Source organism: Gossypium arboreum, chromosome 12, assembly GCF_025698485.1.
Source record: "Gossypium arboreum isolate Shixiya-1 chromosome 12, ASM2569848v2, whole genome shotgun sequence".
NCBI classification, from domain to species: domain Eukaryota; kingdom Viridiplantae; phylum Streptophyta; class Magnoliopsida; order Malvales; family Malvaceae; genus Gossypium; species Gossypium arboreum.
The window spans coordinates 8,233,040-8,249,835 of record NC_069081.1 but is presented as its reverse complement, the minus strand read 5'-3'; the positions used below and the strand labels follow the sequence as shown (position 1 = coordinate 8,249,835).

General features: G+C 34.7%; 1 non-coding gene across 1 annotated transcript; it reads right to left on the bottom strand.

Moving 5' to 3' along the window:
- Nucleotides 1-7,712: 7,712 nt before the first annotated feature.
- On the bottom strand, nucleotides 7,713-7,819 carry LOC128285925 (small nucleolar RNA R71). Its single transcript, XR_008276472.1, has one exon. It is a non-coding gene; the product is annotated as a small nucleolar RNA R71 (small nucleolar RNA).
- Nucleotides 7,820-16,796: the final 8,977 nt, after the last annotated feature.

Genomic DNA, 16,796 nt, shown 5'->3' with positions numbered 1-16,796 from the left:
TATATTAATAGACGAATCTAAGCATGTCCTTCGTCTAATTGGAAATGAGCAAACTTGAAAAACTAATATAATGTCTATCAAATCCAATTGGGGAGATGTCTTGTCTTGGGCATCGGATCGGGTTATAGCATGTTTATTTTGCATATTTTTCGTGTTCAAATCAATTAATTCTTGAAATAATTCTTGCTAAATTGGTGATTTTATGTTTAAATTTTTTGAGGAACGAAATTAAGATACTTTAATTCAAATACAAGCAAAAAAAGATTAAATTAAAGCATGAGCAATAAAAGAGGGGCCGAATCAGAAATTTGGAGACATTTAAGGCCTGATCAGATTTTTGACTTTGTAAAAGCCATATTTAGAAAAAAAAATTTGATATTTTATTTCATGTAATTAGTAGGTATATGGGTTACCTTAATTTTAGTATATGGTTTGTGTATTAAGGTGTCTGGTGGCCTTTGAAAGACACACCTTTAATACCTGGAAATTGAATAGAAAAAAATCAATTCATTTTTTTTTCTTTCTTTTCATGCATGAAGTGCAAGCATTTTGCCAACTTGTATTTCTATTTCAATATTTTGGCTTAATTGCTCCCCAAGTCCCATTTACCTTTCCATTTTCCACAATTTTCATTTAAACCATTTCCATACACCAACCAAGCATGATTAATTTCATGCTTCACTAAATTTCTAACTTAGTTTTAGGCCGGTATTCTTTCTGGTCAAGAATCATGAGAAATGAATCCGCACTAAAAATCTTTCATAATGGTATTCACCATCTCTCTAGAATATGGGATAGTACAAATTTGTCCCTTAAAGTTAGTTTGATTTCAACACAAAGTGCACGTTGGGTTGGAGTCGTTTTGCCGTACAGTTCGAAAGACGAGTCAACCATGCTATATTTGAATTCCCGCGAACAAATTGGCATGTCTTGGCGGAGTCATACTAGTGGGATTTTCGTCAAGGGAGATAGTGATCGGATTTAAATATCACGCGTGCTTGAGGCCGTTAATCCGAGTTGGGTTATTCATAATGTAAGGCTGTCGAGGTCTTGAATTACAAACGTGAGTATCACGATTAGACAATCGGTAAGGGTTAATTTGCAAGTCGTATTGGAATCAGCTATAAAAAGAAGAATTAGCTGTTAGGACGTTCTTGATCACTATAACTAACTTATGGTCTGGAAGAGAAAATCTATTTTCGAGGATCGATTCGAAAACCGAAATTCACTGAGTCTAAGGCTAAGGTTTTATATATCTGTTTACAAAATTCAAATTAGTTTTTTATTTTATCTTATTTTTAGTTAATATAATTTTTTATTTCTTCTATCTCGCTTATTTGATTTTTAAACATTTTCAACTCCTTTAATTTATTTTGTTTGTTTATTTTTCAATGAGTTCGTTTCGAATCGTGAGCACAACTTTTGCCACGATAGAGATCCTTCTCACTAGAAAAAAAAAACAAAATTAGATAACAATAACCAATCCTTGTGGATTCAACCCTACTACTCTTTACTACTATCTAGAGTTAATTTTTTGTAGGAATTTTTATTTTGTGGTTTCAACGTCCAACAGCTGGTGACTCCCAGAAGATAAAGACATAGATGTGACTAACTTGACTGACAGTACATCGAACTAGACCCAAGGAGAATAGATCTTGAATCTGTTTGTGTATTTATTCACTTGTGATGTTCATAGTGTGGCATACATTAATCCTTAGTTGATGAAAAACTATGTATGTGTGACTCATATACTTTGATGTAAGTAAAAGCCTAAGTTCAAATAGATAAGGAACTGAAAGCTGGTGCGTTGGGTATACGACTCCTACAGTATGTAGCATTAGTCACAATAGTAGAATTCATAGTCTAGAATATGTGTAAATGGTTTCCTCTCATTGATAAATGAAAAGTAATAGTGGCCATAGGCCATTCGTCTTTGTGATGAATGACTTGATTACTATTTGATAGTAATTGCTTTTCATGAAGAAAGATGTAATGATTACCATGAGATAAAATAGAATCATATTGGAAAAGCGGATTTATCACAAAGAGATTAAAGATATCCTATAAGGGTTACACACTTATCACAAGGTCATTGAACTAACATTGGTCGAGTTGCTTTCGTAATGGTATGTCATTAGGGGGAGCTTAGTCATGATACTATAGTGGAATGACTTTGTGACTAAATGAGTTTATAATTAATAGGCGAAAAGTTGGAACTCAATTATAAATCATTGGAGCCCTAATCATATATGTCCAAACGGTCTTTTCGCTAGCTCATTGAAACCGGAAATGAATTACATGTTGAATCAAATGAACAAAAATTGATAGAAATGGTAAAGTTAGAGAAATGGGAAACATTTGAAAATGAATGTGGCCTTATTTAAATGGAAATAACCTGAAAATTAATTTATAGTTTTTCAAATTATTATTGAAGTTCGAAAATAAAATTAAAACAATTGGTCATTGTGAATCCGTTGAATGTATAAATATTAAAAAAAATTCTCTTAGATTTTTTTATGGTAGAGTTGTCATGATTTTAATGGAATTAGAATCAGGTTGAAAAATTATTTAATTGGTAAATTAATTAATTAATTAAAATTAATTTATGATATTTATTTTGTGAAATAGAAAAACAAGTATTGGTATTAGATTGAATTATAAAGTACTGAGTTAAAAGTCGATGAAATACTTATAATTGGACTCGTTATGGGAAAGACCCAAAAGCCTCTCATATTGATACATGGTAATGTGTGTTTTCCGTACTAACTAAAATTTACGACAAATGCAAGCGCACCTATCGAACAATAGTATAGCTACAGTGAGTAGAGATATCGTATCCACAAGGACTAAAATTATTAGTAATTATCGTTTTCTTATTATTAAGTCGATAATTTGTATTGATGAGTTTTAATCTAAAATTACTAAACAAATTTAACTAAGAATGCAACAGAGAACGAATCAAGAAAATAATCGGAAAATAACCAATGAGAGAGACAATACCCAGGAAAGAATCCACCTAGACTCCTTCCATTATTATTAATCTGACTTAAGCGATTTATTCGCTTAGTGTCTTGATCCGTAGAAATCCCTAAATTATGCTAATATCTCTTTCGAGAGTAGAAACAACTAACTTTAGGTTGATTAATTGAAATTTCTTTCTAATTAAAACCCATATTGTCGCATTAACTTGATCTATGGATTCCCCTATTAGATTTGACTCTAATCTGGTAGATTTGTGATAAGCTATAAAATTAACATATTTTAATCCTATTTTTAATGCGTTTTTGGATGATTAATTATGCAAATTAGTGAATTTATTGCTCCAAGTCCTTTAAATTCATGTTTCTATACAGAGGAGAGCATTTGGGAGCTACATGAGTGAAAAACAAGCCAAAATTGGACAAATAGAACTATTTTCAGGATCCACATGGCCTAGGCATTTCCAAATGGGCTAGCCACAAGCCTATATGAGCCATACAGGCTGGCCACACGTCTATGTGCCAACCCGTGTCGATATAGCATCCTGCTTACCAAATATGCAGAAAAACCAAATTTTTAGGCTTTCTAAGCATTCTAAAGTCTATAAATACCAATTGGAAGAAGACATAAGGGGGAAATCAGAGAACATTGAAGAAAAGACTAAAAAAAAATGCCATTGGAATCAACTCAGAAGCAGATCTCCCTCAAGATTGAAGATCTCCGTTTAATTTTTTTTTTTTTGAAGTTTTATTGAGTTTCTTTATGTCTTGTGGTTATCCTAGCTTTGAGATGTTTCTATTTAGGATTATGAACTAAATTCCCTATATACCTAGGGAAGATGAAACCTATAATGAATCTTATTATTTGATTTCTAATTTACGTGATAAATACTTTATGCTTATTCTCAATTATGTATGCTTATTTTTAATTTAATATTTCTAGGGATATTAATTCATGTTCAATGTACTTAATTTAGTGGAGCAAAAGGCCCTATTTAAGAGTAGATCTATCATAATTGAGTGGAGTTGCATGCAATCCTAGAAATAAGATGACATAAATCTACCAGATTAGAGTCAAATCTAATAAGGGAATTCATAGGTCGAGTTAATGTGACGATAGGGATTTTAATTAGAAAGAGAATTCAATTAATCAACCTAGAGTCAGTTGTTCTTACTTTCGAAAAAGATATTAACATAATTTAGGGATTTCTACGGATCAAGACACAAGTGAATAAATCATTTAATTTATATTCATAATAATAGGTGAAGTCTAGGTGGATTCTTTCCTGGGTATTGTCTATCTCATTGGTTATCTTCGATTATTTTCCTATTTCATTCTCTGTTGCGTTCTTAGTTAGATTAGTTTAGTTATGTAGATTAAAAACAATCATTCCAATTTGTTGGCTAAATAGAAAAATGATAATTACTAATACTTTTAATCCTCATGGATACAATATTCCCTACTCACCATAGCTATACTATTATTCAAAAGTGCACTTGCCTTTGTCGTATTTATAGTTAGTTTAGTGACCATCAAGTTTTTGGCACTGTTGCCGGGGACTAAAACATTAGGAACACTCGATTTTTATTAATTTAGCCATTTTTATTTTTATTATAATTTTTATCTTGTTTTTAGTTTAATTTTTATTTTCTAATTTTTCTTTCATTTGCTTCTAGCAAGTTCTTTCAGTTTATGACTAGAAGAAACTCGTCGGGACCATTATTATTTGACAGTAAAATTGAAAGCACAGCTCGCAGAAACCGTAGAGAAGCACGGAAGAGTCGAGAAAATATAGTAGACGAGCAAAAGGACATTATTATTACTGAGGAGATGGGTGATAATCAGAATAATCAGCTACCTCCTGCAATTGCTGTAAATCTTGCAAATTCAAATCTTGTTCCTCGTACTATGTATGATTATGCCAAGTCTACTCTATCTGGGTCTGAATCGAGTATTGTGAGATCCACCATTGCTGCGAATAATTTCGAACTGAAGCTAAACACTATTCAGATGGTACAACAATTTGTTCAATTCGATGATTTGCAAGACAAAGACCCAAATACTCATTTGGCTAATTTTCTAGAAGCATGTGATACTTTTAAGATAAATGGCGTTTCTGACGATGCAATTCGCCTACAGTTATTCCCTTTCTCGTTGAGGAACAAAGCTAAATAGTGGTTGAATTTTTTACCACGAGATTCCATGTAACACCCCGATTTTTTAGGTTAAAAGTTTTGAGATTTATAGGTAAGGTGAATGGCTAGATCGGATAATTGGGTTTGTTGTCATGTTTTAATGTCAGAATGGCCTTCTGGTTTGGTGGTTGGGTGTGTGTTAAGTTACCTCTTGGTTCTTTGTTCAAATCCTCATGTGTGTCTAAGAGGATTTATATTTTGTTTTAATTTTTGGTTCTTTTTGCCTTAATTTAATTTTTAATTATTTTTCTTTAATGAGACCCAAAAGCTAACTCACAATTTTATTTTTTTTTGTTTTATTTTGTTTTTCCTCTCCTCTTTTCCAATTGACTTTTTCTTTCACGCTTCCACCCCATTTTTTGTCATGTAAATTTTATCTTATTTTTCCCTAGTTCTTGTTCCTATTTTTTTTCATGGGAGGACTTTCATGTTCATCAGAATTCTTGCGTGTAAGTGTGTTCTTTCTTAATTGGTGATTCATTTTCTTTCTGTGGGTGTTCAATTCTATTTGATTGACGTTTCCTTTTGAAAATATGTTGTGGGCATTTGTAATTGAGTTTTAAGAGTGGTGGATTTGAGGCGCCATTCTGTTTTGGGCATTGTAAATTGTGAATCAAGTGTGTGTTCGAAAACCTTTCATTTTTGTTAATGAATTTGTCCTGTTTCCGTGAAATTTGGTATCATATGTGTGTCTTTGGAATTGACTAATCGAAGAGTCGATTATTATGGAACGGTTTGAATATAGGTGAGCTTTTTGGTATATTTTTGAGTTGTCGAGGGTTGAGAACTGTTTGACATTAAAAGCTCATCTTACAACCAATTTCGGTATGGTTTCATGACCACACGAGTGACCACACGGGCGTGTGACCTACATGGGTAGTTCACACGATTGTGTGCATTTGGGAATTAGGGTTTTTCGGCCAAATTTTGGTGCCACACAGCTGTGTGGAAAATTTTAGGGATTTTAGTCGATTTTCACACGAGCGTGTGTTCTGGACACACGGCTGTGTCCCGTGGGCACACGGGTGTGTGAGACTTCCACACGGTCGTTTTTGCCCTACAGCTTAATTTTAGCCAATTTGGGTAAAGAGTTATACGGCCTGATCACACGGCCATGTCTCTGGGTCACACGGGCGTGTGCCTTAGCCACACGGCCTTGTAGCCCTATTTCGTAGATTTTTTCTTTGTAGCATAATCTGACCCGTTCTCTATTTCTTGTGTCGCCCAACGTTTGTTGGGGCCCAGTATAAGTGTCAGGGACTCCGATATGGCTTCAAGTTGTGAGATTATTTGTAATTATAGTGTCAAACTTTTGATTTGTTCAAGTGTATTGCAGTGTGATTTATGAACTAAAGCATTGTTTAATGATAATATCCGAGTTAATTTGATATTGTATCTGTGTAAATGAGTATGAACATTTTTTATTTTTTATTATGATTTTGTAATTTTTGTCTACAGAAAGGTGTGCATTTTGCATTTGCATCAATCTTTTTGGGTTTGGTTGCGAAGAGAAGGGAGTCTAATCTATTCTGGGCAATTTCTAACTGCGATTCATTAGTACAGCGGTTTACCGCACTGTACTACACATATGTCAGCTCTATTGAATATTATCATCTAAGTGGCCTAGTCCACATATAAGGTGTGTAAGGTTGGATGGGCCCTTTGAGGTCCTATGTGGTGTGCATGGTTGGTTGAGCTTCATATAGCTCATTCGTGGTGTGAACAGGGGACAGAGAGGTGTTTGGCTGGATGGGTAGGATTATTTTCTGACTTGTTACATACCATTTGCATCTGTTTACATGTTGTATGTCTGCACGTTGGGGTGTATGTACTATTTTGTATCCACTAAAGTATTTAGTCTTGTGTGGTTAAGTATTATGTGTGATTAGAATTTTGTAAACGTGGCTTATGAATTTTGTATTCGTATTTTGTATTTTTGAGCGGTTGTTTAGGTAATGTTTTGAGAGCATTATGGTTTGTTTCTTCGTCTTTTGCTTCTTATGTTTAGATTCGAACTCACACTGGACTCGTGTAGCTCACCCCTTAGTTTTCCCTTTTTTAGGCACTCTCGTTTTCTGTTGTTGGACTTGGCATGCCGAAGTTCTCAAAGTGATGCAATTTAACTCAGGCTAATAAAATGTTTCTTCAAATACTTTAATTTGTAAATTGTTTTGGACTGTAAAGATCTATAGGGACTGTGGTACAATACTAGTTTGGGTTTTCATAAATTGTTTCCTTTGGACTAAAATCTAGAACCTGCGAAACTTTATTTCCAAATGCTTTTGACGTAATTTTTAAATTCTCTATTTTGAATCCTTAAGGGGTAAACGATTTAATTCGATTTTAGCAAACTTGGCTCGTATGACATTTTAACAACTCATTTTGTGAAATGGTTTTCAGATCACTTTGGTGATCAATGTGACCTCCAAGATTCGGTCTAAACTTCTAGGTTGGGTTTTTGGGCATTACATTCCATCACTACATGGGATCAAATGACCGAGAAATTCTACTAAAGTACTTCCCACCGATTAAAATAGCAAGTTGAGGAATGATATTTCTTCATTCGTTCAGATCGACTTAGAAACCTTATATGATGCATGGAAGAGATACAAGGACTTTTTAAGATGGTGCCCTCACCATGGGTTACCTTTATGGTTACAAGTTCAAACTTTCTACAACGGTTTGGATCCCTCAATTAGACAGTTTATCGATGCAGCAGCCGGTGGAACACTTAACAATAAAACACCTGAAGCGGCTTATGAATTTATAGAAGAGATGGCACTGAATAATTATCAGTGGCAAGTCATGAGGACGAAGTCGATTAAAGCAGCCGGTGTTTTCAATTTAGATGCAGTGACCAAGTTATCAAATCAGGTAGAACAATTAAATAAGAAAATTGATTGTTTATATGTTTCTATACAAGTACATCCGGTGATGCAGTGCGACGCAAATGGAGGTGGAATGAACAATCCAGAATGTTTACCCTACGGTCCTAGCACAGAGAACGAACAAATCAATTATATGGGTAATAATTCTAGGCCTCAAAATAACCCCTACAGTAATACGTATAATGCAGGTTGGAGAAACCATCCCAATTTCTCTTGGGGTGGTTAAGGAAATCAAAGAGCACAAGCCCCTCCAAGCTTCCAACAACAACCTTACCTATAAGAGAAGAAGCCAAACTTTAAGGAGATGTTAACGAAGTTTATCTCCGTGTCAGAAACCTACTTTCAAAACACTGAAGTAGCACTCAAAAATCAACAAACATCATTCAAGAGCTCGAGAACCAAATAGGCCAACTTGCTAAGTTAATTTCAGAACGACCACAAAGTAGTTTGCCTAGTAATACCGAAACTAACCTGAGGGGGTAGTTTCATGCAATTACTATACGAGATGAAGAAAGGTTAGTTAAATCTGAATCAGAACCAATGTAAGAGATTGTGGTAAATAATGATAAGGTTGACGCAAGCCAGAAAGAGCAAAATTCAATTGGTAAGGAATATAAACCTCGAGTACCATATCCTAACGAAACGAAGAGAGACCACACGAACGAACAATTTGGTAAATTTCTTAAACTTCTGAAAAAATTACATATTAACTTACCGTTTATTGAAGCTCTTTCGAAGATGCCCAATTTCATTAAATTCTTAAAGGAGCTTTTGGTGAACAAAAGGAAGTTGGATGATTCGTCGACTGTAGAGTTAAATGCAGTTTGCTAGACCATATTGCAAAATAAACTACCCAACAATTGAAAGATCTAGGGAGTTTTACTATTCCTTATTTAATTGGTAGTTTAAATGTTAATAATGCTCTGGCTAATTTAGGGGCTAGTATTAATGTCATGCTCTATAAAATGTTTAAGCAATTAGATCTTGGAAAACCCAAACAAACTAGGATGATATTCAATTAGCAGAAAGAACCATTAGATTTCCTAGGGTTATTATTGAATATGCTCTTGTAAAAGTTGATAAATTCATATTCCCAGTTGATTTTATTGTTTTAGACATGGATGAGGATAGTGACATACCTTTGATTCTAGGTCGGCCCTTTTTAGAAACTGTTAGAACTATAATTGATGTTGGTATCAGTGAATTAGTACTTTGTGTAGGTGAAAAAATGATTACTCTCCAAGCTTGTGATTCGGTTAATACATTTAATGATCGAGATGATTTTACAAGTTCTGTTAATATGAGTAACCATGTGACTCAATCTTCTTTGTAGGAAACCCCTTGGAAAAACGTAATGGAGCCATGTTTCAGTCCATGTGACAGAAAAAAATGATTCATGAATAACGAATGTTACAAATAGATGAACTGGATGAATGGCGGACACATGTCACAGTGAAACCGAAAAAACACAATGAAAAGCCAAAGCGACGCCATGATGAACATGTAGATGGAACAAATCAATTTAAGGTTGGGGACAAGGTACTGCTAGATAAAACGGATCCTCGAATTTCCACTTCGGAGCTTGATGCAAACAGATCAAATCCCTTTACAGTACTGAATGTCTTCCTATACAGTACAGTCAAGGTAACTCATTCTGAATTTGACACATTTAAGGTAAATAGTACTCGACTTAAACCTTATTTTGATAATAGAATTGATAACGAGAAAGAGGAGCCTCAGTTTTTCGAACCACCGTGACTACTCACGCAAGGTAAGTGAAGCTTAGACTTTAAATAAGCGCTTCTCGAGAGGCAACCCGAGTGTTAACACAGTTAATTCTATTAATTTCATTTGATGTTGTCCTAGGATGTGTGCACTATTAAGGGGTTCGACAGTGAGTTACACAGTCTAGAGACATGGCCATGTGACCCACACAGCTTGAAATAGTCTACAGGCCGTGCGACACGGTCGTGTGAAACCTGGAGCTTTTTTTTCAACTTTAAATCAAGTCAGAGAGTTACACGAGCAAGGTATACGGGTGTGTGTGAGACACAACCAAGCCACACGGGAGTGTGGGCACTCACACGGGCGTAGAAGAAGAGAAGGAGAGCATACGCAAGGCCGTGTGACACACACAACCTGGACTCACAAGCGTGTCCAAAGCCATGTGAAGACTGGGTTGAAAATTTTTATCGCAAACCGACGTGTGACACTGCCGTGTGGCACAACACGGGCATCACACGACTATGTCATCTTTTAGACCCTAATCCTCTTTTTTTATTTTTTTACTTTGTCTTCTTCCTCTAGCCTTAACCTTAGCCGTCGCTCCCACTTTTTTCCCCCATTCTGGCTGTCGTTTCCCCCCGGTCGAGCACCTTAGCAATACCAATCCCCACACCCTCCAACCACCGACCACGCGATCAGCTTCTCCCTTTGAGCCACGCACGCCCTCTCATCTTCTTCCTTCCTCTCGCAACCCTCCCCTCCCTTTCCTCTCCTCGACAGCCCAAGCACCGTCCACCACCCTTGTCGACCGCTTCCAACCCACTCCTTCGATCATTCTCCCCTTCCTTGTCGAGAAACCATGCGAACAACCCCTTATTCCCTCTTTAAATTACTGCACCACCACTCACAAAACCCCATTCCTCTACTCTCTTTTCCCCGTCGTTGATCAGCCACACACACCGCTGCTTGTCTCTGACCACGACCACCAACCACCGTCGTCCCCACTATTTGGCCCTTAATATTTGTATTTTTATTTATTTATTTATTTTTATTTTTATTTTATTTTATTTTATTTTATTTATTATGCTTATTAATGTTTCTAATATTATTATTCATGTTATTCTTTTGTTCTTAGTCCCATTATTTTTACTTTTATTTTAATTATTATAGTCATTTTTATTGTTTTTGCTACTACTTTCTTATTCTTATTATTCTTGTTTTTATTCTTGACTTTAGTTTTCATTGTCATTAGGTTTCATTTATTATTTTACTATTATTTCTTTTTCGTATTAATTTATTATTATTATCATTCGTTTTAGCTTTCCTTTCATCCTATCTCTTTTCGTTCCATACTTGTGTTATTCTTTGTGTTTTAGTATGCCTATTTGATAAATTTAGTCCGTAGTTTTTGCATGCTTGGTTATTAGTGCATATAATTTTAGGAATGGATTATCCATCTAGGCCACTTTTATTTTTGATATTCGTCATGCTAAGATAATTAGAGTCGTATTTTTTATTATGTACACGTTTATTTATAGGCCTCTCTATGTGTTTAATTGGTGATATTTTTGTTCTTGTTTTACTGATATTGGATTATTCTATCTTTCAGGTACACCATGACGAATACTAGAGGCAAGTCCAAAGTCACCGTTCCCGCTTCAAAAAAGCAAAAGACCTCTGGTAAACCTCCTTCTCGAGTGCTTCCGCTGAGGCCTACCACCCCTATATCCGATTTTCAACAGGTCCTCAAGAGGACTTATATCAACTACTTCTAATGCAACCACTCGGTTTAAGTCGCTGTATTCATTGGGCCGCTTTGGAGCAGGTCTAGTTAGCTGATCATGTTCGAGCCTTTATTGCTACAGCCCCATAGGACTGGTTTTTCTCCATCATTGAGCCCACATGCATGGAGCTAACTTTAGATTTCTTCTCTGCATTTACTCTACAACATATGATAATGACTCATGACGAGCTGGGCACCATCACTTTCAAACTCGGTGACCTGGCGCAACATATGAGTGTCCCTGAGTTTGGCGTTACTTTGGGACTGTACACTGAAGAGGTTATGAGTGCCGAGAACTTTCTATGCCTACATTGGCACATCCACTACTCGACATCTCATTGTTGGGTAGATCTTACGGCGAGTACGACACCTTATGACGCGAGTCGCTTGAATACGACTTCTTTTCCTCCAGCTTTACGATATATTCATGCCATTTTAGCTCAAACATTTAACGGTAGAAGGGAAAGCACCGGAGTCGTCAGTACCACCAATGCATATTTTTTATGGAGCATGGCCATAGTGTAACATCTCGAAATAGGGCCTAAATGGAATAGTGGTTGTGAAACCACAAATCTGAGATAGAAAAGTTTATTTCGATTAATTTTTATGATTTACCGAGTGATTAGATGCATGTGTTAGAGTATTGATAAGAAAGTTTATAGATTGCATGTTTAATTTGCCTATTAGGGCTTATTTGCAAAAGTTGCTGTAACAGCCCGATTTAGGGCCTAAACGGAACGATGATTTTAGAACCACGAATTCGAAGTCAAAAAATTTATTTCAATTAAGTTTTAAGGTTTATTTATTGATTAAAATATTTTGTAAAAATATCGTTAAGTAATTTTACTGATAAAGTGCTTAATTGGACTTTTAGGACTAAATTGCAAAAGTTGCAAAATATGTGTTCTAATTCATAAGTACTTGATTGAAATAGGGGTTTAAAGAGGAGGTCCTTAAATATTAATTAGACCATTATATTTCGTTTTGACAAAAATGGGCATGAATAGGACAAAATTTTAAAGAAAGGCCTTAAGGGCATTTTAGTCAATTGGTAATTAAAAGAAATAAAAAGGGAAAATAAAGCCAAAATTGACTCATCTTTTTCATGGAGGCCGAAATTAGCATGGGGGAAGCCATGGCTAGGGTTTTCAAGCTTTCCAAGCTCAATAGTAAGTCCGTTCTAGCCCCGTTTTTCAAGTTCTTTACGATTTTAGAATCCCGGTAACTTGATTAAGCTTATTCTAGCAATAATTTAAGCTAGGGTTCATATTTGGAAAAATATCCATATGTGAAATGTGTTTATTTTGATGTTTTATGGTAGATTATGAAGGCTGAAATTATGTTAAACAACTTTTGCTAAGCGGTTTTAAGCAAAAATGAGTAAAACGGCTTAATCGGTAAAAGTTATTATTGTTCATAACTATGTGTTAGAGTGAGAATTTGATGTAGTAATAGAAGGGAAAAATGATCAGCATGTCATAAAACATAAGAATAAGGGATGAAGTTTAATTCCCGAGCCTAGGGGCAAAAGTGTAAATATGCAAAAGTTTAGGGGCAAAATTGTAATTTTGCAAAAGTTTGAGTTAAGGACTGTTTTGAATATTACATTAATTAACTAAGTAAAATATGATGTTTTAGATCCCGGAAAATGAGATTTGAATCTAGAATGGGAGAAAAATTGAAAATCGAGAAAGTTGGTAAAATGGTCGTTTTAGTATCGAGGTAAGTTCATATGTATAATAAGCATTAGTTTATGCATGTTTCAATGTAAAATTGATATCTTTACTATGATTGTCGAGGTGTTGAAAGTAAGTATAATTATGATGATTTAAATGTTCAATATTAATTCGACATGGAAATGAGAAAGTATGTAAGTTTGTATGTAAATAATACATTATCTTTATTATGTTTTTTGTATTTCAGCATATTTTATGTATTGTAGCTGATTTTTGAATCATAATTGACTATTGGAAGTATGGAATCAATTATTAGAAAGAGAGAGAAATCCCGGTTGAACCTTCAAAAAGATTGGATGATATAGATGGTATGTAGCTAGGTCACCTGTATGGTGCTGAATGCACATCATGTGTACAAGAGAGCTACGAGACATTATGATGTAGCTAGGTCGCATGGGTGATACTATGTGTACACCATGTAGACAAAAGAGCTACGGGATATATGTAGCTAGGTCGCATGCATGGTACCAGGTGAAGGACACCATGTAGACAAGAGAGCTACGAGATAAACTGGCTAGGTCACATGGGTGGTACTAAGTGTTCACCATGTGTGCAAGAGAGCCAAAATTATGTGTACAATCAAGCTAGGTCACATGAGTGGTGCTAAGTGAAGGCCACTATGTGTACAAGAGAGCTTCGATTTTAAAGGTGGGTTGTGTGCGATACCATCTCGTATCTGTTATTATTCCGAAGCATTCAACTCGAAAATTGATTAAATGAAATTGTATATGACTTTGTGATGATAAGTGTAAGTATATACATGTGTAACTTATGAGCAATATGATCGATGTGTGATTGGAAATTGGAAAGATTGTTATGGGAAAGTGATGAATACAATTGAAGTGTGAAAGATCAAAATTGACAATAAAACTGTTCTGGATAGTTGCAGTGACGTGAATATAAAAATTTACAAAAAATAGTAGAAATTGAATCAGAGACTTAATGAGATATCAAATTAGAGCTTAATGAGTCTATTTTCATATAACAAAAACAGAGCAAGCAAAGGAATTCTATATTATGAGATATTTAAGTTTTTGAGAGACTGGTTCAGAATGACTACGTGATCCCCTCTTCTGACTTGGAAAAATCATTAAAAATTGTAAAAAAATAATTATGGGATATAATTATATGCTTAAAATCCTTAATGAGTCTAGTTTCAAATGAAAAAACTAGAACATCCTTTGAATTCTGTACAAGGATAAAATTGATTTGTAGTGAAGAGTGATCAGAACAGTTGAGCAGTGAAACAGGGGTAACTTCAATGAATAAAATTTACTAATTGGCTAGACCAAAAATTCTGAAAATTTTATGGTAAGAATATATGTGAATCTAGTTTCAAGGAAAATTAACGGTTTGTAATTTGGAGTTCTGTAGCTTCAGAAATAAATAATTTAGTTGCTGGTACTCTGCTAGACAGCTTATTTTGAACCTGTTTATGATTGTAATAGTGAAAGTATGTGTGTTTGTGATGGTAATATTCCGGGAACATATTGTGACTTTGTTTAAAGTATGATAATGTATTTATTATTAATATTTACATACTTACTTACTAAGCTATAATGCTTACTCCCTTCCTTTTCTTTTTCCTATAGTGTCGCAGATGTTAGCTCGAGTTGGAGGTCGCCGGAGGTTAAATCACACTATCAAACTATTGATCGATATATAAAGGTTTTAAAGTATTTTAAGTCTTTGGCATGTATGGAGACTCTTTCAATTGTTATTAAGTTGCTAGGAATTGGCTTAAAATACTGACCTATGTTATTTGAAGGTCTCTATTGTATAAAGTCATTTAATGTAGATAGTCTTGATTATGTTATTAATTAAATGATGCAATTTATGAATGTGCATGCTTGCCTATGTGTGTGGTTGAATTAAAGCATGATATGGGCCTTGTAAGCTCTTTTTAAGGGACAGCTTGAATGTGTTTGAAAATTTTTTAAATTAGAGTGAAATTATGAATCAGTTTTTATACGATGATTAGTGATTAAGTCCGGTAATGCCTCGTACCCTATTCCGGTGTCGAACACGGGTAAGGGGTGTTACACATAGGGCATATTTTTTGTTTAGCCTACTTCAATGCCCTCACTTTCCGCCATCAGACAGACTGCAACAGAAAGGGTCCTATCTATTTAGGCCCTTATGTGACTCGACTTGCTCGACACTTCGGTCTCCTTGACACACCGGAGCAATCCTCTTCACTTACACTCGCCAGCTAGATGCCCCATAAGGAATATCGAGCATGACCCATATGAGGATGATCGATCGACTTCGTTGAGTGGATCCTCCTTAGTATCGATTATCTGGTTCTGACCCTCAAGATGAGCCTGAGGACTTCACTGATAATGTCCCTTTCTATCATAAGGACCGACCTCATCCTCCACCTTCGAGTCACTGTCCTGTTTCTTCTGTTGCTACCTTAGAGGACCCATCCAAGCGATTCACTCGTTTCGAGCAGCACTGCTTTCAGAGGTTCAATAGTATTGACTCCACATTACAGCAGATCTGACAGCATCTCCATATTTCCTTGTCAGTACTGACGACTCACGACACTAATGCCTCTGACGATGAGGACTATTAAGTTTATTTATTTTTATTTTTATTTCTTTTTATTATTTTCTTAGACTTATTTTGTTTCTTATCTTTTGAACTATATTTTTATTTTTACGGTTGTTTCTAATCGAGTGAGTAACCTTTTAATCTTCTTCACTATTTGTGTTTATTTTCTTATTACTTTGCTTGGAATGCACTACATCTAGATTTGTCTACAATTCTGCTTTTCACCATTCTGGCAATTTCATCCAATATTCAGGGCAGTTTCAGTTTTCTCCCTCTCTTATGATATTTTGCTTATACTGTGATTATATTTGTTTTTACATTGAGAAAATGTACATAATAAGTGTGGGGAGTTTATTTTTATAATTATTAGAAAATTCCTGAATTATGCCTTGTGTTTAAGTAATTTTCTCATATTTTCATTGGAATAAATCTTTATCGATTTGATATTTTTATTGATGTGTTTTGGATTAATTTGTAGATAATTTTGTATTGGTTGATTTAAACTTTAAGATATGAGAGAATCAAGCATGATAAGTTATTTTTAAGTAATTAAAAATTTGTAGGTTATTTCCCTAAATTGAAGTATTATCTTGAAGTTTTAGATTTACAAGTTTGACATCAAAAACCATGATTTTTTTGTGAGATTTTGAGCCTTTGGAGCATACATTTTTCTTGCTCATTTTATTATTGGTTATGAGTATGTCAAACTGATTTTTTATTTTAGAATTTGTTTCGATTATGCATGTCGAGACCACACCTTTGATTTGATATACTGAGATGATAAAGGCACTTAGGTTTTAACCCACTTATCTCATAAAAATCTACATTTTTAATTAACCCTTAGTGAATCCTGTTGAGCCTAACACATCGTTTCTTAATTTACCCATTAATGTTAACCCATAACTCATTTTTGTTTTGTTGAGAATTTTTCTCG